Raw genomic sequence first — 26843 nt, forward strand, 5'->3', positions numbered from 1 at the left:
GTTCATATACACACATATTTTCATTTAAAAACATAGTAGTGCTTTTTTCTCTATGTAGAAAGGAACAGATAATTGAAACAAAATCATCTTTTGAAGTTTCACCCCAGAATCCCTTCTTCTTGCTCCATTTCTGCATTGCTACTGTAGAAGATTATATGTGAAGGGAATTATATTCACCATTTACATAAAACAAAATTTTTTTTTTGGTGAGGAAGTTTAGCCCTGAGCTAACATCCTTGCTAATCCTCCTCTTTTTGCTGAGGAAGACCGGCTCTGAGCTAACATCTATTGCCAATCCTCCTCCTTTTTTTCCCCAAAGCCCCAGTAGATAGTTGTATGTCATAGTTGCACATCCTTCTAGTTGCTGTATGTGGGACGTGGCCTCAGCATGGCATGAGAAGCGGCGCGTCAGTGCGCACCCGGGATCCGAACCCGGGCCGCCAGTAGCGGAGCGCCAGCACTTAACCGCTAAGCCACGAGGCCGGCCCCACATAAAACAAAATTTTTAGCTGGTGGCAGTTCAGGTTCAATTAACTCCTCTAATAATAAGGGTAAAATGTGGTTACTGTATTATGCTTGAATCCAATTAGAATTCTTATGTTTGAACACTTCCTTTTGTAACTTTATTTAATGTCAATAACACAGTACTGAAAAATATTTCATGGGGTAAAGGGGGACAGCATGATGGGGAATGTAAGCAAAGGTCTATATCACGAAATCAGACATAGTCTTTATCTACCCCTTTATTTTAGAGGTAAAGGAGGGAATTTTCTGCAGAAATCAGGACAGAAATTTCAAATATAAAATTCTTTAAGGCATATCATTATTATCATTTTTATTGCTATTACATCATGAAAACTAGTATTATTAATGAGACACAAACCAGCAACAATGGAAGGAACATGGAGTTTGGAACCAACTGAACAAGGTCCAAATGACAGCTTGATGGTGGGTAAGTCATAAATTCTCTGAACTGACATTTTTTTGTTTCATCTGGAATGTGGAATTAATAACACTTATTTTAAGGAGTCAAAGGATATGATGGGTCTTAATAAGGTATAAATTATAACATGAAGTTGGAACAATAATTATTCCTTCTGAAATTATTTTAAACTATATAGTTCTAGATAATAAAAGTCTTCCCTGAGTAACATGTGATAATTAAAAAAAAATTGTTAACCAATTTACTTTAATGTCTTTAAGATGGATAATTAGCCCTCTCATTCCCCTAGACTACTTATTTTTTTCTATGAATGAGGTTTTCTAAAAGGCAATAGGAAAGTTCATGACCTTATGCTGGAAATGTACACTTTTTTAATGATTGAGTGGATACCAGTAGAAGTACAGAGGTTCTTTAAAGAAACTGAAGCCAAGCGCTGAAGGCTTAGTTCCTTGTTTGCAATCACCAGTGCTTTCCAGCTGTGGCCGAGGTTCAGTTCTGTGTCCACAAAGGTATAGACAGTCAATCTCAAAAATATTTCATTCCCATTTGCAGATAAATAAACTGAAGCTGAAGGAGTGTAATTAACTTCCCCAAGTCCACACAATTAGTAATTGAAAGAGATGTATTTGGTCCAGATTTTGCCTTGGAAGCCCCCAAGTCCATTTTCTTTTCGCTCCCCTGCACTATCCTCGACAGCCAGGCATTATTCCTATAGAGCTGAGCCTTCAACGCTGTTATTTACCTTTACTTAATGGTTAAGCCTTAACTCAATGGCTAATTCCTCTCCTAGCCTTCTACTTTAGGCAAAACATCCATTAGATCTTAATGATGTTCTAAAGAGAGAAGGCCAGATAGCTCCTAGATGGCTGTTATGAACCAGATGAGGGCAGGAGCAAATGAAAGATGAGCTTCTTTATTTCTTAGCAATGTGAGAATGCAGAATCAGATACCAGATTATTGAGCAGCTTGGAAGGCAAGGTCTCAGAACCGGCAGCTGGCTGCCCTTTGGTTGGAAGGCTCGGCCAGGGGCAAGAACAAAGAGTGAATATGACCCACACTCCACTATTGCCATGGATCCATTGACCAGCCCACCAGCCCAAAGGAGGCTTTAGCTTTCCCTCACACAGATGACACAACCAGAAGATATTCACTTTCAAACACAAAGCGTCCATTTGTCCCAACCTGCTGTTGGAAAATATTCATAACCAGGATCAGCCATTGGCACGACCAGACTCAAAAGGGTCAAGTTGCTGAAGCCATTTGGAGATTCTGTGACAGAGCCTGAAATGGCTTGCCTGTGTGTATGTCCATTTTTGTGTATGTGTTTATTGTTTCCATTAGTTCATTTGCTGGGAAGGCAATGCTCATAAGGCCAGAGTTATAGATGTGATCCCTGTGTGGAATACAAATTTGCTTTTTCCACAATTAGTCCTTCTATTTCAACCCCATCCAAAGCCCCTTTAAGTCACAGAGAAGGTCAGGACACAAAGTATGGGTCACACAAAGAAAACCATCCCAACTACTAGGAAAAATATGTATATGTATGTTTATACATATAAATAAATAACAATGACAAAAAAAATCAAAGGGGCATCATCTGACAGAGGCATGATGGTGTCTTTTTACGTAGAAAGCATTGTTAGGCCTTTCCTCTAGTGCTTGAGACACTGTCTTAGAGTAAGAATTACCCATGAAGTAGATTTGGTCATTGCAATGTTGTTTGAAAGAACTGAATTTATGAATTTATATATGTTATGTTACCTCAGGGACAATCTTCCTCAAGCAAAAAGAGGAAGATTGGCAACAGATGTTAGCTCAGGGCCAATACTCAGAGAAAGATAGAGACTGGAAAAAAGAGATAGAATTAAGATACTCAAAGAAAGATCAGAGACAAACAGAAAGGCAGGAGACACTATTTTTATCTCCTTATAGTTTTCTAGCTTCTAGATTCCACATCCATGAGATCTTCAATAGCACTCTATCCTTAAAATAATCCCCACCCTAGCCCCTACCCTGTTTAGGCAAATTAGTTTAAGTAAGTTATTTTCCTTTATATCCCAAAGATAAGTGCATGTCCTCAGCTGCATAGAGCCCCTCATTCAAGGTCACACCCCTTCCTGGGGCAGTTCATTTAATCTTCACCAAAACTCTGAAGAGTAGACACTAGCATTCTCCCCATTGTTAGGGTACCCATGAAATAAAGTTTGCAATCCAGAAACAAGTGAAAGTGGGAATAAACTAAGAATGTCCCTAGCAAACCAGAGAGCGTGATAACAAAAGCTACTACAGATGTGGAATGGGAAGTCCAGAGGGACCATAACTCCTTGGTGATCTGATCAAGACAAGGGATCAGGAGGTCCAGCCCAGATATTTCCCATAGGCTTCTGAGGCTTCCTGACTCCTCCTTTTCAGAGTTTTGTCTCCATTTAACACTATTGTTTGCAAAATCACAGCCAAAAAGACAACGCTGATCCATGTTGCCATAAAAAAAATGGCCCAAATCTGGAACCAAAAGGTGAGGATTGCAATTAGGGTCCTTAAAGTAAGAAAATAAACAACCTGTGCAAGTTTAAGAGATGCTCCTTCTGACTCGAGGCCATTAATCATGGATAGGTCTGTCTCTGTAGCTATTAATCCTGACACCACAGTTCTGGAACAAAGGGAAATAATAAAGCTGCACTATGTGTCTTCCCTGTGAGCTCAGGTGCCTGGCAACTAATGTAGACATAAAAGGTGAGTTGCATTGTGTTGCTTTTCTGGCCTTGTGATTCTGAAGGGACTGGACTGGAGTGTCAGGAGGTCAAGTCACCTCTGCTCTAAGGAGAGTAGTGACATATTTCTATGCCTTTGAGCTACATCTTGTGATGTTCAAGGAGTCTCTGGTCATCCCTGGCATGGAACAGCAGGGCAGTAGCTCTCTGCATCTTTAAGAACAATGTAGCCAACTGTCCCTTTTTCTCTCAAGTGCCTTACCTAGTGTGGGATTTGGGGAAAAGGTGTGGTCAGTCAGCTCTAAGTTTACAAATTTTACTGTCTACCCACTATTGTCAGCCAGTTTAGTGGTTGTAATCATGGACCCTGGCATCAGATAGATTTCAGTCTAAATGCTGACTTTAGCATTTACTAGCTGTGTGACCAGGGATAAGTTATTTAACCTTGCTGGTCCTTACCATAAACAAGGATATTGACTGCTTACCTTATGGATCTACTGAGAGCAAGGCATGAATGGAATGCATGTAAATTGTGTACAAGGCCTTTCACAAATTCACTTTTGATAAATACTTGCTATTATAAAAAATAATAAAGTTTAGAGCAGACTTATGAGGGCATTCTCCAGGACCAGAATGAGAGGTAATCTGGATATGTTTTTTTAAACTTCTGTGAAGAAAGAAAGGAAGGGAGTAAGTCAGGGGAGTGGTAGCTTCAATAGTTTATTCAGGCTTTCCTCTTAGCTCAGCTGAAGGAGCAGGCTCACAACTATGCTATAGAATTCTGGATGAGCAAAGGCTGCATGCGTGCGTGCATGCACATACACACACACACGCACACACACACACACACACACACCTCTAGATCCCTCTTTATAGTATGACATTATCTTGGAGATCTTTTCATCTTTACAGGTACATTTGCTTCAATTTTGTTAATTGGCTAAAAACTTATTTGTCTAGATGTATTATAATCTATTATCCACTCCATTTTGGTGGTGTTGCTAGAAAAAGCCCAGTGGTTGTTGTCTAGATGACAAGTAGGTAAAGGAAACAAGGAAAGGATGGAGATGTAACCAAAAGCCCAATCATTCAGTGTCTCGTAGATCAAGATAAGGCATCACTCTTTTATTGAAAGTACAATAGGATGATCTCTAAGGAAGAATGTCCATTAATGGCTTTGTTTCACTAATATGATCAACACTGCAATAAACATCTTTCTATACATCTTTGTGCACATGTGTAAATATGGCTTCAAGAACAATTGCTAGAAGTGGAATTATTAAGTCAAACAATTTGCACATTTTTAAAGTTGATAGATACGGATTAATTTCTTTATGGAAATGTTTTGCTGGGACTCTGAGCCAAAGCGTATGAGAGCCCACATCCAAGCCAAGCATGGTTAACTTATTATCATCAAAAATTTTAAGAATTGTCAATCTTTAAGACAAAAAACAATGAAATGGAATTGCTTCTTCTACTAGGGTCAGGTTCTATACTCAGCCCGTAACATAAAAATTGCATGCTGTCAAAATTATCCTGGAAAGTCTCTTGAGTGTCCCATAATGTATAATGTATGCAGTTGGAAATACACAGCAGTGCACAGTAATACATGTACCCTGGAGTGAAAGAACCACTGACCCAGATAAAAGGAAGGAACAGAGAGAAAGCACCCACACTGATGTCTGGGAACTAAAACCACTCTGCTTTCAAGAAAACTGTCACAACTCTGGCATTTTTCCCTTGAGCTGTGGAAGAGTCTCCCACACCCTAGTTGTTAGGTCCAGGTAAAAAGCGACCCACATTCTACCTCCACATTGGTTGCCACAGCACACTGAAACACCTTTATAAAAAAGAAATCTCTATTAGCTACACCCATACTAGAGCCTGTGCCTTATAAGACCAATTATGCATCAAGTTAAATTCACCCTCCCGCTCTTGATGATGCAAAGTGTCTTTTTTTCTCTTGACCAGCACTGAGATTATGATGAGTTTCAACTGTATTAACTCCAACCAAGAGAAAGACATAAAACAAGCCCCTCCCTGAAAGAGACACAGGCCTGTGGGAAGGTGATTAGTTGACCTGCAGTGCAATGAGCTGCTGCAGTTCATTGAGCAGAGTCCTGAAGAGGGGGCCATTAGCAAGGCTGCATTTCAGAGAGACAGGGGTGAGGCTAGATATATGGTCATTCATTCATGTTGTCACATGAACTTCCCCTTCTGCCTGCTCCCAGTGATCACTCCAAGCTTCCTCTTTCAGGGATGTATTAATCCAAGGCAAAGATGGTCAGTGCAACATACAACTAAAAAATGTCAGTTCTGGAAAGAGCCTTGTACTGAACTGCAGCATTTTGTGAAGAAGAAAACTGAGGCGTAATATAAATACATGACATGTTGAGGGTCACATTACACAAAAAAGAAAATGTATCTCTGTTACTAATCTTCCTTTTACATTTCCTATTGCAGATATACTTGTTACTCTATTCATTTTATTTTAAAATGTTCCTAAATCTAAGAAGAAGCAAATCCTCACAAGGAAATTTTTCCTCTCTCACTTGAACACATGAATGTGTTCTTTAATGTGTCTTTATTTTTTTTTATTTTCTTAACTGTTTCTTAAAATGTCCAAGTAAAATCACTTTTATGCACTTTGTTCAGTTCAAAAACCCAAAGAACAGCAGAAACAGCCAGATGCCTGATAAAGAGCTTTACATTCTCACAACTAACAAGTTCCATTTTAATATTGTACAGAGTGGGTGGAATGGAGTTAATAACCACTGAGAATCTACCATTGGCCAGATATTGTATAGAGGTCTCTCATACATTCTCCACCTTGCAGCAATTCTGTGATACCAATTCTGGCATCCTTATGACCATTTCACAGATGAAGCAGCTTAATCCTAGGCAGTTTAAGGGAAATCATTCAAGACTGCTTAGCAAGTAAATGAACGAGCAGAGATTTAAGCCCAAATCTACCTACTTCTAAAGTGCACACTCTTTCAACTCCTACACATCAACCCAAAGCACAACTTCAGGAATCATGTCTTCTGCAATGCTGTTTTTTTGGGTTAGAAGTAGGTGTAATCCAGAGTCTCATAAATAAAGAGAGTTGAATTGTCCTCACAATATAAACAATATAAGGGCGGGCGGGAGGGTCATACCTACCTGTCTATAATATTGTAACTTTTAAAAGCTGTTCATATAAATTTCATGAGGAAAATAGGACAGATTTTTATATCCCATTTTTACAGATGGGAAAACAGAGAAGTCAAATGAACTCCTGAGGATCCCAAAGTGAGTTAGTGGAGGGGCCAGACTGGAAACCAAACCTCATACCTCCAAGTCCAGATCTCTTCCCGCCACATCATGCTGCTCAGAGATGTGAACAGAGGGACTCCCATTGGTTCTGAGATTTCTGACATTAGCTAGTTTTTTTTTTTCTCAAAGAAGCTAAATTGTCTCCTCCACTCAAAATAGGAGCGTGGGAGGTCAAATGTTTGCTCCACTACCAGGCTCACGAGCGGTTGACTCATCCTGGATTTAGCCTTTCCTTCCTCCTGCTTTCAATCCTTCCTGCCCAGGGAAACTACAATAGGAACATATCACTGGAAAATCTCCCTACAGAGAAAGGGTCAGCTTTGGAGAAGTTCTGATGGGCATCATGCTGGGAGCTAGTTCAGGATGCTTGGCTGCTTCCAGCTGCTCTGCAGGGACAAGCAGCAGAGAGAGAGGTTCCCACTGTGCCCCATTTGAGCACTGATGTGTTTACTGTATGCATGCTTAACCTCCAAATGGTCCCTGGGACTTGCAAGTCCCAGGGACATATATTTATCTTTTAAATAAATAAGTAAGCTAACATTTGTAAAGTGCTTTACAAAGTTATGCCACATCCATAACCTAATTAAATTCTGAACCAAATCCAATGTGTATGTATCTGCATTTTTGTCATATGGGGAAACTGCTTGGTGATGAAATTACTGAGTTGACTTAATTTGTGTCATTTGGCCTCCAAAATCCCATGCCCTTTTCCCCACATTATTCTTTTCATTTACTTAATGATCTCAGACTATGTATCTAAACCTCGGTGGTGGGAATTTCCCCAAGAAAGCAGTCAAAGACCTTACCTCTCAGTATTTCATCTATCCAGGCAGTGAGCAGCTCTTGAATGCCACATAAGAGCAGTTCCATGATGGAGGTAACTCACAGGGAAGCAGAGACTAGATCACTCAGACATATGCCCCCCTTTGTACTGTGTGCAAAGGAGGGGCTGGGCTTGAAGCTGTTGCTCAGTGAACACCATGTGTGCTCCTGACTTGAATTTTCAATCTCATCTCTTCTCTCCATTTGGTACGATAGGCCAAAGCTCTCTCATCACCAAAGTTCCAATTTCCCTCCTTTATGTCAGTGCACTCAGAAACTTCCAGTTCTTAAGTAGTTTTTGAATCTGTTGTTACAGAGAGAGAAACCTGTGTGTGAGAAGCAGGATGGAAGAGGGATGGCAGAGCAGTAGATTCGGGCTTGTTGCTGTGCCCTTTAAATGCAGCTGGCTCTCCCACGCAACTTAACACAGTTGATTTGTGTGAGTCCTGGGACAGCATGCCATACTACCTCTTCCAACCAATTGCCCTGTGCCATTTTCTGCCTTGACCCTCTACACTTTGATCATGTCTATTACGCTACAATTTCTGCCTCCATTTCCTAGATCCCTATAATTTTTCTAGTCCTTTACTTGGTTAAAAAGGCACACTTCTCTCTCTGGCTTAGTGAATTCATTGCCCACGTCAATTCGGCAGCCATGACCCTCACCTTTTGTCTGTGTATTTTTACTCTCATTACTCCATGTCAACACCTTTATATAAAATATTCCTTTGGTAAAACCTAATTTTAAGACATCCTAACATCCAGCTCCCAAACAAAGGAGAGACAAACCACACAACTTTTGGAGAGTTACTATTCCTCAGTGGAATGTATTTTCTAATATAAAATGAGATGATTGACTATATTTTTGAAGGAAGGAAGGAAAGAAAGAAGGAAGGATGGTTATTTTGTACACATAAAATGAATTATAAGAATCTGAGTGGTGGAATGAAATTTAGGAAAAATAAAATCCATTGTCTTTGATTTTAACTAATGGAGAAACTCTGATGTCAGTAGAACTTGGTATGAGTCACAGACTCTTGAGAATTATATGAAAACCATGATCATTTAACAGAAGAAAGTATATGTACATATAACTGTAGACATATGTGTACAATTTCACTGCAGCCTACTCTAGCTTTAGGTTAAGAACCCTGCGACTGGTCCTCAGCTCAAGACTCCATGTAATTAGTGTTTGGGCCACACATTTGGTACTTAATTCAGAAAACATATGTATGTGAAATATAATTATCTTAAATTTTCTCTAGTTGTTTCATGCATATTAAATTAGTGCATTTAACTATGGTATTTGCTGAATATGTTTACCTTAAATATTTAGGAAAAAAAAGACCAGAAGGAAATGTGCAAACATCTAAGTCAAATTAAATAAATATTCACATTTATGGTATAGCTAACAGTTTACATTAAATTCATTCATTTCCATGAAGTTAATAAAACTTTTTAATAAATACAGTTACCAATCAGCAAACAAAAATCATTTATCACCTGGAATATTCTATTTTTAGTGTGGGTAATATGATCCCCATATCGAGGGCTTAGATGATTTGAGTTCAACTTTTTATCCCAAGATATTTGAAGTGGAAAGATTATCAGGTTAGGTTTTATATTAAATTGATAAAGTGCAAACTAGAGAAAGAAAGAGGTGCCTCTCTGCTTGGGTGATAAATGATTGTGCATCTACAATGTTATTAAAATTTCACTGAATCATGAAACATAGCTAATGTAATTAACCATGAAAACATAGCACATCTGCTGAAGAGAGATAAAGAAAAAAAATTGAACTCAGCAACATTCCAAAACCTAATAAAGGGTCTTTAAAATGTTTTAACGTTTAGTGTTTACAAGTGACTTCATATTCTCATTTAAAACCAGCCTTATTATGCTCTACAATAAGAATATATAATGTAATTCACTAGAATAGATAGACTTAGGCCAAAAACTGTGAGAAGTATCTGGAGGACAAATAAATGAGATCCAAAATATATTTATTATCAATAAATATATCCAAATGTCATAAAACTCTTGAACAGACACATAAATGTCAGAAAACTCTTGAATAGAAACATAAATAGAACAGAAAAAAATATATTTTTCTTAACATGTTCAATAAGAAAGCCCAGTGGATGCTGAATCCTTAGGCATTATCAATGAAGAAGCTGTTCAAATAATTCATGAGACAGAGGCTAAGTCTTGGTATAATTGCTGGTGCAGCAAAATTCAGTTATTAAAATCCACAGATGCCTTAGGTCTTCCCTAGTTACTCTCTTAACGTAAGGGATCGATGTGGTCATTACGTAGAGAAAACTCAAGATCTTTGATCTGAACACAAGTAAAAATTTAATTGGGTATAGGAAATAGGGAAAGGTTGGCAAAAGGGTTCAAACTTTCAGATATGAGATAAATAAGGTCTGAGGATCTAATGTATAACATGGCAACGATAGTTGATTATACTATGTAACATTGTTATACTATATAATACTGTATTGTATAATTGAAATTAGCTAAGAAAGTAAAACTTAAATGTTCTCACCAATATATATATATATTTGAATTCAATATTGAATATATATTGAAATATATATATATCAATATATGAGGTGATGGATGTGTTAATTAACTAGATGGGAGGAATCCTTTCACAATGTATCAAATCATTGTAATGTACACTTTAAATATCTTACAATTTTATTTTTCAATTATACCTCAATAAACCTGGGGAAAAAAATTAAGTCGCCCAGAGTCCAGTTCCAATCTACAGAATTCAAATTCAGAAAGACTCGTGTCAATTCCAGACTGGGACATAGAAAAGTATGCATTCCTAGTCCCAGCCGTAAGACTATTTCACTGGATGGTCTTGGGAGAACCATAGATTTAGAACTGGTAGGTAGATTATATGCTGTATTTATCAGAACTCTCATTATTTACAATGAATTAATCCAACCCAAAGTAGCTTAACAAACAAATCAAAAAAAATAACAAAAGGAAATTAATTTAATGCCCAACAAAAATAGGAACTCAAAGGAAATCTAGAGGTAGATCTTCAGTCACATTTGAATTCAGACACTGAAATAATATAGTAATACTAAGGGGGTTTCTTTCACTCCTCATTGCTCAGAGAGGTGTACTATTACATCAACAGCAGCAACATGCTTAGATATGTCCTAGAATCTAATAGAAGAAAGATAGCAGTTGACTAGATGATCTTTATAACCTGTTCTCATCTTTCAATTCAGATTCTAAGATTCTAAGCATACTAATATCCAGCATGTAAGGTATTTCATAGCCATATTATTTTGAGTTAATTATTTTATACCAATGTTTGAAATATTGTCGAGTCTGGCAAATTGTCTGCTTTTGTACTGTGCCCTAAAGACAGCTGGAAATTCAGTTTGAAGTCAGCACAAGAATATTTAGGAGGCAACGTGAGATTTAGTGCCACATAATCCTGGGGTTAGACACTTCATTATCAGCCATGTGAACTTAGCCAATGTACTTAGCTTTTCTGAGCCTTAATTTCTTCATCTGAAAAATAAACATAATATCACCACCTACTTCAAAGAGTTATTACAGCTACTGAAAGATTTCATGAATATAAACTGCTTAGCACATTGCCTAGCACACAGAAAGACCTACTCTAATTCCAGTCCTTTCCCTAAGCCTAACCCTAATCCTGAAATTTTTATTTTTTCAAAAATACTTATTGAGTGCCTACTATGGACCAGGTACTATAGTCGACAGAAAGGATTTAAAGATGAGTAATACATGTTTTATATTGTTCAAGCTCCTAAAATCTAGTGAGATGAAAGAGAAAAAATTATCAGGACTCTAATAGGAGCATGCTCTAAACCTTCCATGCTGTGCTGGTAATCAACTCTCTCTCCCCGGATGATGAGGCTTTATAAGAAAATCTCCATGTCCCTGAGAATGAGTTCTCTTCCATGATGCAACTTGGTCCCATATATAGATAACTAATTGGCAAGCTGTCCCACCAGTCAGTGAGACATGCCCTTACATATATGAATGCCAATGGTAGGACAGAGCATAAAATCAAGATTGCAATCTCATTCCAAAATAGGAATTCAGAATATGACAAAATGTTGAGCTGACCCAGCCCTCTAAATATAGCCTAGTAGCAGACATGTGTTGGGGCCAATTATTTACTCACTTGCTAAGAGAAAGTCAGCAAAATTCTCTGATGGACCCATAAAAAAGGGGATCTGTATCAAGTGTAGTTAACTTGAATTGCACTAGTTTCTCCCAAACACCAAGTCCTGCAGTTCAGCAGTCATTTCAGGTCCTGAGGGGATTTTATTTGTCACTGTCACTGAAGCCAAAGTGTGTATTCAACCGCCTTGAATATGGACTAATAGAAATTGTATTTGAATCCACAGGTCATGATCTGAAAGGGCTGCTAAGGGGTTGAGTTTCTAAATATAAATACAATAACTCACTGGGGCTATAGCTGAAGCATCTCTCAGCCCCTTAACTTGATGTGTTCTGCCAATCACAAGGGAAAGTGGAGAGAAGTGTTGAATAGTCAAGAATTAGAAGTGATTTTCTCAACTCATAATTTATTCATTAGCTTTACTTGGCCATACGTGTAGAATACGAGACTATCAGATTATAGTCATTAAGAGAACATGGATCATATATATCATTTCTACCATTGAATGCCTGGGACCTGGTACAGTCCCTGGTATATCACTGATGCTCAATAATGAACTCAGTGTAGATCATGACACTGTGCAGAAGTGGTGTTTCCCTTACAGAAAGGTCTTCAGCTGTTCACTCTGTCATCTACTTCCTTCATCCTATGCTGGTTAGCCAACTCTATACCCAGTGCTATTCAATACCACCATCTTACCTTCTATTATCTTAGTGGCAAATCTAGGCATCCCTTAGCAAACTACACTGCTCTGGAGTTGAAATTCACATCATCTAGGAGTCTGTGAAAGCCTGTTGAGCCAATCAATGCTGAAAAAAAATGATCAGAATGCTGGGGGCTCAGAGGTAAGTAAAAGCCTCATCACAAGTTAGTTAAGACAGGAAATTAAAAAAAAAAAGAAAAAAGAAAAAGCCAATCTTAGACCAAAGCTGCTACTTCATTTATACAAAAAATGTTTTCATAATCTGAAAATAAATTTGTTATTCTAATTTTTTAAAGAAATCAAGAACACAATAAAAATTCTCTATAAATGTGAATTCCAACATGACATGCAAGCAAGTTGGTAAAGCACGAAAGTCTCTTCAATTGATTTTACTTTATCTCTAAGTCTGTTTCCTCCTTTGTAAAATGTGGATAGTAATTGCGCCCCCCTCATAGGTTGTTCCAATGATTAATTTAGAAATTGCCTGTAGAGCTCATGGTGTATAGTTTTTCTAAAATGACACATTTTTTCAGTTATTAAAGAGGGAGGAGCAACAAGTTTTGATGATCAATGACTAGAAACAATGTATTACGTCAAGTTAAACAGGAGTAGATTCTGTAGGGTATTATAGATTAGAGCCAATACTATGAGAGGTATTGTAAATCTCCAGGATGGGGATGTAGTGTACTACGTTTCCTAAACTCAACGCGCCCCACCCACCACCACCAACAGAACCTCATTTTCTGAAGCAGTCAAAAAACTCTTGTTCTATGTGTCCCATTTTGGAACCACTGACAGAGACCAAATCGTTCATTTCAAAGAAAGAGAACCAAGCAGGGCCTGGACTAGGGTGAAGCAAGTGAGGTGCCCCAGGTGCAAAATTTAAGGAGGCGCTCTTTCTCAGGCCTGACACTGCTCTTTCACAATCATGAGAGTTAGTGTATTTAAAGGCTTCCTTAAATTTTGTGCCCACGGCACATCGCTTGCCTCATTCTGTCCTGGTCGGTCCTAGGACTGAGACTCTGGGAAAGAAAGTGCTTGATCACATGACTAAGCTAGGGTTGGAGACAGGGCTTCAATGAAGACATCCTGATTTCCACACTAATCTTTTCCCATAATACTACCTTTAAGGATAACTTGAAAATTCCTGAGAAACATCAAGCCTCTAAAGTACTAGACTGTCTGCTCCCTAACCGGCCAGACTGACAGTTCCCTGACCCCAGGTTAGCTTTGGGTTCAGGTCTGGGACTTTATTTAGTAATCATCAAATATTGATCTGCTTAACTTACAATAGGATTTAAAACAAAAGAAAACTGTTGGCTGGCATTTATGGGCATAACCCAGAGACTCATTGTGTGTAGAGTTGAGAAACTGATCTTTTACATTCATTGGTCTTTAAGTTCTATATTAAGCCTGTGAAAATACACCTCAATATTTAATCTATTGCCATGAGACTCTTCCACTGAGGGCCAGGTTCATTAAGGCAGGAGTAATGGCTGCAATAAGACCTTCTGCAGGGTCAGATATTCCATTTCTGTCCTGGACACACTCACTTCCATCAGCCAGTGATTTTATGCTTCCCTCAATAGCCTGAAGTTTATGAAAAATATCTTGTAATATTCATTTGTTTAATGCACACTGGAGGACACAGTACAAAATTAGTGGGAAAAGTTTATAGACACGTCACTGGGGAGAGGCTTTTGGAAAGACCAATAATCACAATAGCAGCAAGGCCTTAGATTTATGAAGAAGAGCTCTATCACTGTGCCCTTTGAGAACTGTCATGGGTTGGTAAGCACTCAAGGCCTGGCTGGTTCTATCCAGGAAAAGAGTGGGAGTGAGAGAACAAAACAAAAACACGTCAAGACTAACACCACAAGTTAGTCTTAGGAGTACCCAAACCAAATGATACAAAATAGATTCATTAAAACAGATTTGCTAACTCATAGACAAAACCCTCAATCCCTTTCTTATATTTAATATTCAAACTAATGTAACAGTTTTTTAAGTTTTGGTATCTGTTTCCCCAATTCACTCCATCCTTGATATTAGAATCAGAAAGTATCTACTTTTGGCAGGCATAGTCAGAAAACTAAATCAATAACAACTGGAAGTGAAAAAACATACAGAGAGACATTACCAAAAGGAGAGACAAAAGGGAAAATATAAACGTGTATATTAAGTGGGAAAATAGTTCTATACATTAAAACAGTGGAGGATTTCACTCACATACTGCTCCACATAATTAGCAATAGTCATAATGTTAATTCACTATTTCAACACAGAACACCTGACTATGTGTTGAGCACAGTTCTAGATAAGAGAAGATTATGGAATGATCAAAAGAGCCAAAGTCTTTGCCCTTATGCATTTAAGGTGTCACAGTGGAGGCAGAGGAGATACAAGAAAACAAGTACAAATATAATACGTCCATATGTATGTATGTATAAACAGCTCTGTTAAACAGGGTATTCATTTGAAAAAGAAGTTAATTAAAAACATATCTTTCACAAGCTAGACACAGAAAGAAGTGTACTGCATGATTTCACATATATGTGGAATCCAAAAAAGTCAAATACACAGAAGCAGCGAGTAGAATAGTGGTTACTGGGCGAGGAGTTGGGGGAAATGGGGAGATATTGGTCAAAGAATATAAAGTTGCAGTTACGTAGGATGAATAAATCTGGAAATCCGATGTAAGCATGATGGCCATAGTTAGTAAAACTATATTGAATACTGGAAATTTGCTGAGAGTAGATTTCAGGTGCTCTCACCACACACACACAAAAGGTAAGTATATGAGAAGGACATATGAATTAGCTTGATTGTGGTAATCATTTCACTATGTATATATATATGAAATATCACGTTGTACACCTTACATGTATACTATTTTTATTGAAAAAAATTATTTCCTTCCTTTTTCTTTCTTTCCTTCCTTCTTTCTTCATTCATTCATATTTGGGTCTTAAATATGTGCATGCTGCTTCATTGATCAAAGGTTATTATTTGAAATTTGACTACATTTGCCTTACACTTTCTACGGCTGATCTTTCTTTCCTTCAGTGTGAAAAATGTTAGCAACTGATAGTTTAGTCAGTAGAGAGTCAGCAAAAGAGAGGAGGAAGATAAAGACCAAACACACTTAATCCTCAACAGGACACCTCGACCCATGGAAACGGAGAGTTACTCTGCACGTGGTGGTACTCGCAGGTAACTGAATCAGGGTTTGTTACAAAGTGTTTCTGCAGACCTGACTTTAAATGGTATCTCAGCCACCTAGTAACTGTGCAAACTTAGGCAAGTAAATTTCTCTCTCTAGACCCCAATTTCTTTATCTGTAAAATTAGGTTTATAGTAATACCTTTCTGTGAGCATTATAGGGAAATTTACTTGAGCATGAGGTAAGAGCTTTCACATTCAATAAATTAACTAACACATCAATAGGAGCAACACAAATAGTAGCTCTTTTTTTTTTTCTTTCATTCTTTACTTACTCTGCCAAAGTTACGAAGTAAAGTCAGATTGGCTGTCCATTCTTTGGCTCAGATGTACCCAGTCGAGTATGCATGAGATCTGGTCTGGAACAGGAGGGTAGGTACTCTGTGTTCATGAAACATAGGTTTTATCTATGAGAAAGAGCCTACCTGGAAGCTCCACTCTACAAATCCTAGACTCTTTATCCATAAAGCTGAGCTAAACAGCTTGACTGCTCAACAGTAAGTGCTACCTTGGCTTCAGAAGTGGAGGGAGTGTTTTGCTTCCACAGTATATCCGCTGTGTACTTGGTCACGTGCCAAACGCTCTCTTTAAAGTCTCCAAAACCCTAATGATCCTGAACATGAAAACATGCATTGAGCTGCCATAATCGCTAATGACCAAAAGCAAATAAGAGGAAAATGAGGGCACTAAAGAGACCTGACCCAATTTTGGATCCTGGCCAGATGTTCAAGGAGTGCCAGCTGCTTTCAGCACAGGTCACACCTGCTTAATTAGCAGTAATAAGAGCTTTAGCAAGATCACAGAGAAATTAAATAGTTACAGATAAATGATCTAACAATTCTGTCTCAACCAGCGAAAGGACAGGATGCTATTTAATAAGATGATCACAAGTGGAATTGCAGGTTAATGACCTTGCGCTTTATAATTTAATGGGGAACACACAGTACCAGGCTGAAAGAAAATGGATAGTCGAATACAAATGCATACATCAGCATTTTATAAATAAATTATTATAGCACTAATTGCAATTAAATTGATGTTTTTTAATATGACCTAGCAATTAAGTCATGAGTGGCTTGCTGCCTGGTTCTTGCCTGAACTGGCACCAAACAAAACTATTTGATTGAGCTAAAGCAGTTCTGAATATACACTCAAACTTTTGTACAGGTGTGGAGGTACATAGGAATCCCAACTATACAAATAAAGATAGTTTCTTCTCCGCCTTGCCTTTTTTGATGAGTATTTGCAAAGCAAAACAATACCACAGTGAATTCAGTAAACTTGAACCTCTCTTGCATCTCAAGAAAACTGTCAATACAGTCTTCTTCTGAAATGAATTTTTTCCCTTAAAGCTTAGAGCGCTTCTCAAGTCATCTAATTGCACTATCCATCTATTCTTTAGTACTGGATGGAAAACACCCGTGTCAGAAATGCTCTGCTTGTGTGCTATGGGATTCCTTTATGTCACCTGCCCCTCTCTGTCCTCCCATTGATCCTGTGTTAGCCATGTCGTAGCGTTGTTCTCTCTACATTCCAATCATCCATTCATGGGTCTATTTATGTGGTTTCCTGAGGGCAGGACCATGACCCGCTGTATTTCCCCAAATCCTGAAATACATTATGTGCTCAAAAATGTTGATTGGCTAAAGAAAGGAAAGCTAACTCACAATTCATCACAATCACTCGGTAATGAATAAGCAAATCAATTCATATTTATTTTAGTGTCTTCCAACTGCTAGGGTTTCTGAAGATACAAAGACATATAAGTTACAATCACTACCCCAAAATGAAGTACAGTCCATCTACTAAAAAGTATACCTACATAAAGGTAAAATTACCTTTGTCAGGCACTTCCCTGAAAATAATATGAGCTCTCCAATCCTCACCATGATGATATGAGATAGGTACCATTGTTATCTCTCCTTCATATGAGGAAACTGAGGCACAGAGAGATTAGGAAACTTTCCCAAAGTCTCTCTCCTAGTAAATGACAGTCAGGTTTCTGTCCCTGGTCAACTGGATCTACAGCTTGCACCCTTAATTACCACAAGATTTAACCATCAAAAATACCATAGGTTTAAAGGAGGAAAATGTCATTGGTCTTTATGAATTAGAGCAAGTGGAGACACTGTCAGAGAAGAAGTTGACAGTGTCTTTAAGGGCTGGAGGAGTCAGATGGAGAAAGAGGAGTGAATGAGGCTCCTGAGTGAGGAGAGTCAGCAAAGAGGCAAAAGTGAACATGGGGTGGCTGGAGCAAAGGACTCAGGTTGATCACGTGAAAGATGAGGCTACAGGGTTCAATTGTGGAGGACTTTCCATCCACGCTAAAGTAACCTCCAGATATTCTTGATACCCAATCTTGGCAGCCAGAAACCTCTGGTCACCTGTCCTATCTGTAAGGGATTTCTCGACTAAATACTCATTGAAGCAATAACATTTTGCTTTTCCCCAGGCTTGTCATCTGATTGTTCAAGTAAGTTCCAAGCAACACATAGATAAACTCTGCCCCTCCCTTTCCGTGCCCATCCACATAGAGTAAGTCCACAGAGGGCAGACGTGAGAAGCTGCTTCCTTCCCTCTTTGCAGAGGTTTCACTGGGAGTGTTTTTTGATTTGCTAGTGTTTAGAATGTCAATGACCAGCTACTTTGACTGAGACCCTAGGCCTTGGATAAACAAGGACAGGCAATGCTTGGGCATTCACCTCATTAGTCAAATTTCTCGCCTATTTACTCTGCCACACAAAGTTGAGAACAAAAGCTGTTTCACACACCACTGTTTTAATTAACAAGATATTTTATTAAATTAGGGTAGTGGGTCATGGGGATGCTTTTGGACCTTATCAATTATGAATGAGCTATTGCTTAAAGAAAACAAGATGGGCCCTCTCCTGCTGGATATCAGTGAGTTTGTTGTCTCTGCAAGGACTGGATTTCTGAAGTAGGCTATGATCAGATTCTGCCTTGCTGATCCAGGGTCCAATCTAATGCAGTCACAATGCCTTGTTCTTGGCCTGACTCATTGAGGAGGACAACTTCCTACAGAGCAGGTCCTGACCTTCAGGAAGTCCCTAGGGAAATTTCACTTAAGATCATTTTTTGGGGAAAAAAATAAATTAAGAAAGGTCCTGTAGCGCTGTTTAAAAGGTGAGGTTACCTGGGAGTCATGGATATATGAAGATTTTTAACTATTTCAGATCAATATTATCACCAATTATAGCTAATGATAACAGCAAAAGTATTTAATAACCATAATTATCATCACGTTTTATCATAATTACTTCTTCCTTGGAGAAGAACTATGGTCACTGGGCCCTTGGCCATGCTTTGGGACTATTAGCGTGCCTTGCTAAGTTGATTATCAGAAGACAAGCACAGTTTGAGGCCAGAGTGGTTAGAAAGTATTTGAGATGAACTTTAGGTGCCTGCTACCCATGCACCTAATGGGTTCCTCCCACCTACAGTTCCTGCAGAGTAATAACATTTAACTTCCCTTGGCTCACTCCCATCACCTTCACTGGATGAGGGATAGACAGATGAATAAAGGTGGACTATGCATAAACTGACAATTCCTTGACTTAGAAAGATGAGCAAAGGCAATTAGACCTCAGTGTTGGAAATTTGAACCAGAAGACACAGAATGAAATTTCAGATGGTGGAGTTTCAAAGTCCTATGACCTTGAGATTGAGGCTGCCATTACCAGTCTATATGGACACACAGTTATGAAGGAGTAGAATCTAGGAAAAAGACTGAGAGAAATAGAGCATTAAGAGCATATGTGCAGAAGGTCTACCAAGAGAAGACAGAGAAAGTGAGATTAAGAGAGGAACACATAGCAGAACTGTCCTTCTAGGGATTTGCTTCTTGATCTTCCTGAGGCATATTGTTGAGCTGTTCTCAGACTGTCCTGAATACTCTCCTACCATGCAATAATCCCTTTTATTTGAGCTTCTTTGTCTTACTTGTCATAAAAGTAGGTCTAACTAGAAGAGAAACCCCATGTTCACTCTGCAAACCAAAAGCTAGAGAAGCCAACTAAACACACACTTGGTTTTCTTAAATTTTTATTTCATAATGGTCGATGCTATGAAAACGATCTGGAAAAACTATAAGGAAAAGTATCCGTAACACCTTGGATGGTCATGAGGAGGCCTTTTTGAAGCTAGTCCTACTCAGGGAAGACACGATGACTTTTCCCAGGAGGGCGTATCTCTGGTGCAGTAGAGGCCTTGTGGCTCAGAGAACATAAGCAGGGGCTGTGCCGCCCTGCAGACCAAAATTTGAATCTGACACCTCCACTTACTGGCTGTGTTATCCTGGGCTAACCAGTTCACTTTTCTGAGCCTCAGTTTCTGCATCTGTGAAATGGAGATGGTAACAACCAACTTGCACAGGTTTGGGACAGGCTAAATATAACAGTGTCTAAACAGCTTCCGATATAGTTCCTGTCATGAATTTAGCAAATTTAGCCCTTTCTCTTGCTTGACAATTTGTCAAGTGGAGTGTAGATTGAATTTCAGGCTCTGTTTACCCCCTCAGCTCTGTGCTCTGGTGTACGATACAACTGCATGATGGTCCTGAAGATGCGGTCTTTAGTAAGTGGCAATTATCATCATGTTGTTGTGGGTGATTTATATCAGGAAAACAACATAGCTTCATTTAAGGAAGTTAAAAGTAACATTATTTTCCCTTAGAGAAAGTTACATAACTGGTAGAGTGGTTGGGACGAAAATAAACAAGGAATCAAAAAGGGTTTCAGCTAATTAGGAAAATCAGTGCAGTTCAGAGTTGTCAAAAAAACCAATTACATCTCATTGGATATAATAGAGAGTGGTTTACACTTACCTATTTTAGATTAATTTTTCAACCTGATAACTGACAAGATTCACCCTAAATACCAAATCAGACATAGGTTGACATGCAAAGAAAACACAACCCAGACTTCCAAAAGATAAGCCACCAGCCGAAAAACAGTTGATCTGTGCATGATGTAAAGTGCATAATTCAAAATGACATTAAATGGGGGGAAAAAAGATTTGCCTAATTTTATGAACATGGAGGATAAATTTTGCTGACAGATTTATGGGTTATAACCAGCTAAAGTCCTTCTGTTGAAATGTTCACTTGTTTCATTTGAAGACAATGAAATCAGTTAATCTTAAGTTCATTCAGATACATCCCCAGGACTTGATGGACTTTAAATCTGTCTGAGAGGAACTTATTCAATCTGACTGGATGCTACAGACCGTAGTGGTCTAAGGCCTTGAAGAGGAGCAGCAGTAAAAGTGACACAGACTTTCCCAAGTGGTATTTTACACGGAGGACAGAAAGTCTCCTATAATTAATACAAGCCAAATTAGAAATAGGATGGAGGCATTATTTGCAACCACTGATTCCTTATGAAGGGCACACCTTACAAATTTTCTGAGTGACACAAACCCCAGGACCCTGTGACAATTGCCTCATCCCCCATGTTCTTTTTACAATTTTCAGGAAAGGTGGAAATACAAGAACTCAGAACTGTATGATTTTCATCCTCAAAGCAAGGGAACACAACGGGTAAAAAGATTTCCTTAAGTAAACACTGAAAATTGGTTGAAAAGTATTATCCAAAAGACCAACCAGAGGAAATATTTCTGTTTCCAGGGTCGGCGGCTCTCAAATCTGTGTTTAAAAGTTATCAAGTTCAGAGAAAACTTCCATTTAGTAGTGACAATCGTGAAAACAAACAAGAATTTTTAAAGTTCTGCTAAACTGAGTTACCTTAGGTCTATTTTTTCTATCTACTTTCTCTACCTCAACCTCTAAAAAGTGGTTTGGCACAATAAAGGAAAATTGGAATAAGAGTCCTGTGAGATAAGTTTGAAAAAGTCTTACAAATTGCCTGACACACACGAAGTTCTCAACCAAATGGTGCCCCCTTCTTCCTCACGTAGGGCATTCTGGTCCTTTCTTTGAGGGGTTTCTACTGAGTCTGGTAGAAGGGAAATGGCTAATTCTGCCCAAAGAAGAACTGGGCCTGAGGATTCTCTGAGTCTCTGATAGAATCATCTTCCCTCACTAAGGGTGAAGGTTCAGGAGTCCCTATCATCCTGTATGCACTTCAATACTCATAAGCAGCCAACCCAGTGGTAGGGCAACATTATCACCAGGGTGATGAGGGGAGATCCCAGCTAACTCTCTTTCAAGAGCAGCCTTGTAGGGAGGCACTGAGTGATGCCTCCAGTCCTTGATCACACATGTCCTGCACCAGGCAAACGGTAGTGATTATCTAGAGCTAAACAGACCTGATTTAAACCCCATGAGGCAAGGTGCTAACTTTTTCTGACCTATAGATTTTTTTTTTAAGTATTACTAAAATGGAGTAAAAACATCTACTATGTAAGGCCAAGGTGAGGAATAAATGAGATGATATGGAAAGATATTAGTGTAGTGCCTGACAGTAAGTACATATTAAATGGGAAAAACATTAAGTTAGTAACATCTCTGTGTGAGTCAGTAGCCTGGGTCTCTTTCCTACATGCAAGGAGTTTTCTGGGGAACCTGGGGAGCCTGCTGATGAGGGAGTAGAAGACTGGGCACATAAAAAGAGGCAGGGATTCCCATGCACAAACTTTGCTAAATATTGCAGAATTCCACAAGTCACCAAAAGTGTAGTATTCTTTAAGAATAAAAAAAGATGGCTGCTTGCCACATGTTCTCCTAGTCTCTCAAATGTGTGCTGAAATAAAAATGCTGCCAAGTCCACTGTAAATGCTATTACAATGTGGGGTACCAGGAGCTACGTTACGAGATAAGAAAACTCAAAATTCCAAACTGAACAGAAAAATATAAAAGCTCTGGCCATCATTCTTGATGGGAAAAAATAGAGAAAGAAAAAAGAAATGAGAACAGAAAAATAAGCATCCTGTCCTGAGGGCAATTCTCTGGCTTTCAACTCTGACTATCAAGGTAATTTGAGAGTACTAAGACTTTGTAAACAGCCCATATATGTTTCTCTTTTCAAACACCTGCACACGTTCCCCCAGATTGTGAGACTCAAGAGATTTTAGTAGCATAAAAGTGAAATAGTGGCTAGAATTACATGCCTTACATGGAGCCCCCCAGCCTGATTTTGAATACCGGATTAAACTCGGATGAGCACTGTGACCTGGGAAAGCACTCAGCCTCCCTAAACTCCAGCTTCTTTCTCTTTAGGAAGGACAAATAACACTGCCCACCTTGTAGGACTGACATGAGGATTTTGATGCGATGGTGCATATTAAATCCTAAACCAAGGGCTGGACATAGGATAAGTAATATTAAATTAAAGTTTTTAACTTTAATAGTTATAATAATAATAACTATCATTATTGTTATTATTTTATTTTATCAACCTTACCTGCCTCATCAAGCAGCATATAGAGATATCATAAATGGCCGTGTATTGGAGAACAGTGAGAGCGCCCTTGCTACAAACCATGCTCTACTCTCATTAGCCCAGCTAATCTTCCAGCCAAAAAAGCCAGGTTAATGGAGCCCTGGTGCCTCAAAAAACAAAAACAAAAAGAAAAAACCTAAGTCTAGTAAAAGACACAAAAATTTTTGAAATACATACTTGCAGCCAGAGATAGATATTCCTCATCCTTCTCCCACACTCCCTCCCAACCTCTGGAAGAAATAGCTCCAAACAGAATCCCTCTGACAGTGACCCAAAGAATAAACAGGAGTCCTTTCTACTATCAGAAAAAAAAGAAAAATGATTCCAGAGTATCTAAATTCAAACATCCCCTTCCTAGAGGTGCAATCAGCCATTTCTCCAAGAATCTCTGGCTTCTTTCAGTGAGGGATGTTATTTCAAGGCCAAAATATGGTTGGGATAGGAATGCATATTGGTACTGAATTAGTCATTGTTTTTAGATATTTTTAGTGAATAAAACTAGAAGAGGGAGAGAGAGGGAGAGATACATACACACATACATAGCTATAGAGACAGCGACATAAACTTACATTAATGCTTTCAATTCAATTTCAAAACTATAGAGCTCTTACTTCACCTCTTCTGTATTGGATCTGTCTCTTCTTTCTTCCACACCAGTATTCCTCATTCTCAGGGACATAGTAAATGCTAATAATTAAAGTAGCTCATAACTTATTTATTTTTAACAACTATTATTCATATTACCGTAGTAGTAACACAAACACCAATATGATTCCTGAAAACATTATTTTGCATATGCTCCTTATACCTCTTATACTTGTATGATATTGATACTGTCAGAACAGGTTGCCATAACATACTGTACTGTTACCCTCTTAGATTCCTATTGTTTACTTCTATAGGTAACTATGCATTTCATGCTTACCGCACCACCAGCCCTGGGGCAATGGTCTCTCTGGTCACTTTAGTGGTCTGAAGATCGTTACGTGGCAGATTCATCAAGAAAGGCTCATGGAAAATATATTCTCTGATTCCTTGCTGTTAATAACAGTTTGTGCCCTTTATAACTGAGAGTCAGTTTTGCTATATATAACATCTTTGGCTCACACTTCCTATCTCTGATAATCTTAGATGTGTTACTCAATGTTTTTCTGGCATAAAGCAGCACTGTCAGAAAGTCTGATAATTTATTTTTTTCTGATAATTTATTTTTGCCTTATAAATCACTACCTAATTTTTTTCAGTTGTTTGAAAGGTTGTTTTTTTTTTCTTTCAAGTATAGTAATTATACTGAAATATGTCTTGATGATGGCCAGTTGGGATTGCTATTCTGAGGTATGCAGTATGCTTCTGATATGTAGCTTGACGTAATTTTTTTCCCAAATTCAGGAAATTTGTCGTGAATTTTCTGTTCCCTTGCTTTGCTTTTTTACTTCCAGGGCTTCAGTTATCCTTATGGTAGATCTTCTGTGCCTATCTTCTATATGTATCACTTTATCTCAAGTCCTTCTTATCTCCTTCATCACTTCTTTTTGATTTATTTTTTATTTTCTCTCTTTCAACTTCTATTCTCTAAAGGCGGTATCAGTTGTGTTAAATATTTTTCTTGTTCCTTCTATATTTCTCTTCATTTCTGAAAACATTTTTATTTTTTGCTAATTGTCTCCTGAGTTCTGTTTCTTTTCTGAATTTTCCCAGTTCTAATCATATTGATTTTTCATGGATTATATAATTTGAATGTCCTTCAGCAGACTTTAAAATTATAGATTATAGATTTTATAGGATTTCATTGTCAGTAGGGATCCTATTCTGATCCATATTTTCTCTTTTCTTATGACAACTTTGTATGAGATTTGATCTTAACACTTTCCTTTACTAGTTTTTCTGTAGGGTTAATTTTTCTGAACTTTTAGAAGTAAGCCTGGTTTAGGAAAGCTTTTCCAATTCCACAGAGTTCTCCCGTCTGTTTTTTTGTTTGGTGTTAAAAATAATTTTTTTTGTGTGTGGGGGGGTGTTTTCTGAGATGTCCTGTATCTGTTCACCTCTCTGACCGTATTCTGGACCTTTCTTTCCTTTGTGTATATAGTCCCTAACCTGCCCGATTTTGATTCCCTCCTGGGGCCTGTCCTAGGAGTTCTGTTACATCAATTCTGAGAAGGCTCCAGGCCTTTTAGATCTTTCTATGGCATGTCCCTTGCCCTCAGCCAGTATTAGAGAGAGTGACACCCTTCCCAGTTTCAGTTGCTGTTCTTAAATAGACCTGTTGTGCTTTCCAGTCAATACCTGTTGGATATTTTAGGATGCTCCCAGTCTCATGTTAGTTAGTGGCAGTCGTGATGCTTCTTTCCTCTTCCTCACACACCTACACCAATATCCCATGGCTGTCCATGATTAGTACTTGTATATTGAGTTCATGATTAGCACCTGTATTTTGGAGCTTGTGGAGTTACCTTATCACCTAGTTTGCTTGTAAATGTTATCCACGGATTTTTGTGTTTGCTATCTAGTTTTCCTGTCTAGTTTTGCATGAGGATTCAGTGAGACTGAAAAATTTCGTTGTCACATTTCAAGAATCTTTACCATTAGTTTTGAAGTCTCTACTCACTCTCCCTTTTAAATAATATTTGTTTTAATAAACTTTTTATTTTAGAATAATTTTCAATTTACAGAAGATTTGTAAAGATAGTTCAGAGAGTTCTCATATAAGCCTTTTAAAAAATTGGCCTTGAGTTTTCAATTTGATGAGTTTGGACAACTGTAGACAAAATATATAACTGTATCCCACCCAAATGACTGTGGTTTTCTTCTTGCTAGCGCTGTCTCTCTTGCTGGCACATTTTCCCTTGCCCTCTTGCTTGCTCACTCTGATGAAACACATTGCCATGTTGTGAAATGCTCTATGGAGAGGTCCATAAGGACACTGGCCAACAGCTCCTGAGAAACTGAATCCTGCCACCTAGGAAGTGAATCCTTCCCAGGCAAGCCTTGAACTGACTGTAGCTTTGTGGAAAAACCAGAGCTAAAGGACCCAGCAAAGTCGCACCTAGACTCCCAACCCACAGAAAACGTGAGATGATAAATATTGATGTTTTAAGTGTCTATGTATTGGGGGAAATTTGTTATGTAGCAATAGATGGAGCCATAGATGGAACTAAAACATGGAGCCGGGCACTGTGCTAACAGCGGGGGATACAATAGTGACTGCCATGGTCCCTGCCTTCATGGCACTTACAGTCCAGGACTCCTGGTGACTCTGCAGGAGTCCATGGCCCAGGGTTCCCCAGTTTTCTTTCACTGGTGAAGCCCTGTACTGTCCCATGTCACAAAGAAGCTAAATGGGAGGATGGGGCGTCTTCTTACCAAAAGCTTGCACTTTTCAAATAGGCTGGAAGGAAAGTTTCTACATTCATTCACCACCTGTTTGCTAACCCCCTTCAGGTTAATATTCATAGAAACTTGCAGGAATCCCTGTTAATACCAAGATTGAAATCTCAGAGCCAAGTGCTGTAGCTGTGGGGCCTGATTT

General features: G+C 38.5%; 1 long non-coding RNA gene across 2 annotated transcripts in view; it reads right to left on the reverse strand.

Moving 5' to 3' along the window:
• The window catches only part of LOC147916890 (uncharacterized), a 53904-nt gene that overhangs the window by 7048 nt on the left and 20013 nt on the right, over nt 1–26843 (reverse strand). The window contains exon 1 of one of the 2 annotated variants that reach the window (XR_015552578.1): nt 7776–7842. The exons of the other annotated variant lie outside the window; for it this stretch is intronic. This is a non-coding gene — a long non-coding RNA (uncharacterized LOC147916890). Of the gene's footprint in view, nt 1–7775; nt 7843–26843 lie in introns of those variants that run through there. 2 annotated transcript variants of the gene reach the window in all.

The sequence above is a fragment of the Ceratotherium simum genome, chromosome 6 (assembly GCF_057802395.1).
Source record: "Ceratotherium simum simum isolate JZ-2026a chromosome 6, ASM5780239v1, whole genome shotgun sequence".
Taxonomy (NCBI): Eukaryota; Metazoa; Chordata; class Mammalia; order Perissodactyla; family Rhinocerotidae; genus Ceratotherium; species Ceratotherium simum.